General features: G+C 42.6%; 1 pseudogene; it reads right to left on the bottom strand.

The window, feature by feature from the left end:
• Positions 1-2,644: 2,644 nt before the first annotated feature.
• LOC101565983 lies at positions 2,645-3,170 on the bottom strand (annotated as a pseudogene).
• Between the last annotated feature and the right edge of the window lie 61 nt (positions 3,171-3,231).

The raw sequence follows: 3,231 nt of genomic DNA, 5'->3' as shown, positions 1-3,231 counted from the left end.
AAGGGGTGTGTGTGTGTGTGTGTGTGTGTGTGTGTGTGTGTGTATGCGCACACATGCATGTATGTTCATTCATCTCTTTCTCTTCCTGTGTTTTGCTGAGAGAGAAGAACATTAAAAAAAATAAAAAAGTAGAAAGAATGAAATCATGTTTGTCTTATTACCACGAATTTGTGTCTAAGCTTTCTAATTAGAAAAGCTGGTTCTCAAATCCCTCCTCCCTCAGCAGACAACCACATCCTGTGCAGTGCCCATCAATAAGGCACAATGGTTAAGGTCAAAGTAAACAGATTTAGTATCCTGGGCACCAGAGCTGCTTTTAACTCTAGCAGGGTGAATATCGTTGCTATCAGTAGCACCTTCATGACCTGAACTACATGGTTTACATATTCTCAGATGATTCCACTCATTGCACTTTCAGTGGTACAGTCAAGGCTAAGCACAGAAAGCTTGTCATCAAGGGATAGCCCATCTCCATCTTCTAGGCATGAGATCCCACCACCACTAAGCAGGGTGATTCTGGTGCTAAAAATGTTGTAATCATTGCTATCTTAGCTCCTATGGAAAAGGTTACAGTTCAGTAGAAACATGAAGAGGCATCATCTCTGTACTTTCTGATGATGCTCCTGTTTGTGGTGGACATGAACCCTCAGAAATAAGACAACTCCCTCAAGATCAGCAGCAACGTCTCCTGCACTGCCAACATCACCATCTGTTTACCCTCTTGCTCCAGGACAACTGCAGCATTTTGGAGGGAATCAGGACCAAAGTTCATGCCATTACCAACACCCAGAAGGCCATGAAGGGCCATTCCACAAAACTAAGGTGAAATAACCATGGGATTCCCAGATGTCATCCCTCACCCATTGGCACTGCAAGGCCTGGGAGAAAGCCCACCCCAGAGCTCAGTGGGACATTCACCGGCATAAAATATTTCATTAATATTTTTAGTAATATTTATTTAATGTTTAAATAATAATTATGGATAAATATAACTAAGTTCATCTACATTCTCTAAGCTTTTAAAATATTACCATGATAAATTTCAAAACTATATTTGTAGGGCCAGCCAAACAGCTCAGCAGATTAAGGTGCCTGTAGACCCTATACTAACTACATAAAAATAAATAAAATAAAAAATAAGAGTGAATATGTTTGAATTTCAATGAAAATTATCTAAGTTATTTAGATAATTTTCATAGCCCACTGGATCCTCACTCCAGCCAGTGTCCAGGTCCAGCATGCATGTGGGACCACCCGGGGACCACCGGATCCTCATTCCAGTCAACACCCAGGCCCAGTTTGTGAGTGGGACCACTTGTTGTTCCCACTCCAGCCAGCACCCAGGCCAGGTGTGTGTGTGTGGAACTTCCTCCACCACACAGGCCTTGTGCGGAACCCTGTGGCAGAATTCCCTGCAAAGAGGTGAGAGGCAAGATCCACCCAGCTGATCCAGGAGCAGAATATCTTGCCAGAGTGGCATAGCAGGTTCACTTCCAAGGGCTGCAGCAGAAAGAAGTGGAGCACAGCAGCCAGACCCAAAACACACCCACCTGGATGAGTTTGAATTTGGTAGATCTAGACCTGGTGCTAAGGTAATAACTCTATCAAAGCTCTACATCAAAAGTCAGATGACAGTGTTATACAAAGATGACAAAGAGAAGGAACAAAATGCATTCTCATCTCCCAAGTCCACCAAGAACAAATGCAGGAGATAAAAGCATAGAAGAAATTGGGAATCACATACCTGAAATCTCTGAAGTAATAGCATCTGAAGTAAAGAAACAGCTGCAGAAGGGTATAGAGGAAATCAGATCAGAAATAATTTCTGAAGTTAAAAAAAATGATAACTATAATGAAAGAAGTACTAAGTACTTCTTTTTGTAGATAATGTACAAATTTTCATCAGTATTTGTTACTAATATCTCTATTATAAATGTGTTGAATTGGGGATTAGTAGGACAAAGCCTCAAGTGGACTACTGAATATTTAAAACTCATCACACAAGTAGCCAATCTTCTCTCCACGGCTAGGGCTATAGACAGGGAAAGACTTACTTGTTCAAACATAAATTCTGTAAGCCTATTGCTGAGCTACAACTGACAAAAGGTTTATTTTGGCTCAGTTTATACAAGTTTCTGTCCATAGGCTGACTTCAAGGCCCAGGGAAGCATGAACACGAAGTGGAGATCAAGAAAGGAGGTGGATAGTTACCCTTTTCACACACCCTAGTGACATCCCTCTGACCACAAGTCACTTCCTAATATCCCACCTAGTTATAAATGCATCAGTGGGCCAGTCCACTTACACCCATAATCACCTCCCAGAAGCAACCTATGAGCACTTGAGGTATGGGGGAACATCTGGTTACAAGCCATAATACCATTCTGTAACATGCTAAAGATTATAGAAGCCAAGTACATTTATTCAGCCTACTCTTGTCCAAGCACTTAGATACAAAAATTGTCTACAGAGCCATCACAGCCTATGTAATCATTCACCCAGGGAATGCTAAATAAAGCTGGCCATTGGTCCTCTGGTTGGGAGCCCTCCAATTTGGAGAAATGTAGAACATGCTTTGCCTGCCTCCTAGTCCAGTTCCCTAAGTGGGCTTGGGCACAGTGCAGCCTGCTGTATGGCAGCTGGTTCACTCCATTATTTCCGTGGCCACCTCACCACCACTGTCTGAAAGTGCCTCACAGACTCCTCCTCTAGTAAAGAGCTTCTGGTGGCAGATTTCTGGACAATTTCCTGCTCTCTTTCATCAGTGCGGTTCTGCAACAAGATCAATAGTTGTCTCCTGTCATACTGAATCAGGAGCTTCTGACATGTTCTAACTGTATCTCCCATGTGTAATGTGTTGAAAAAAACAAGGATAGTAGTGTCCTTTGTTCTCCAAGTATGTGATGAAAGGAAGAGTTCACCACACAAGTATATAGAACTCCTTCTGGCATTCTGGCATTCTGGCATTGAAGTAGCACTATTCCAGGGTAGACATCGAAGAATCAAACCACAAAGCCAATCAAGCAGGCAGTGGTGCTGAAAGTCCCATGTACTTGGGCAACTGTGTCCCTTAGGAGGTTGCCCAGCACTCGGTCATCCAGAATTAGGTGGGAGTGAGGGTCATTCAACACCAATTCACACAGAAGGTACCTGTGCTTGAACTACACCATATTCTCAGGGCCAGCCAGCCAGCTAAGTGCTTCTAAAGAAGACAATGATTTTTTAAAAAAA

The sequence above is a fragment of the Octodon degus genome, unplaced genomic scaffold (assembly GCF_000260255.1).
Source record: "Octodon degus isolate 3935 unplaced genomic scaffold, OctDeg1.0 scaffold00191, whole genome shotgun sequence".
NCBI lineage: Eukaryota > Metazoa > Chordata > Mammalia > Rodentia > Octodontidae > Octodon > Octodon degus.
The sequence above is the reverse complement of the archived record's forward strand: the minus strand, read 5'-3'. Positions and strand labels throughout refer to the sequence as shown.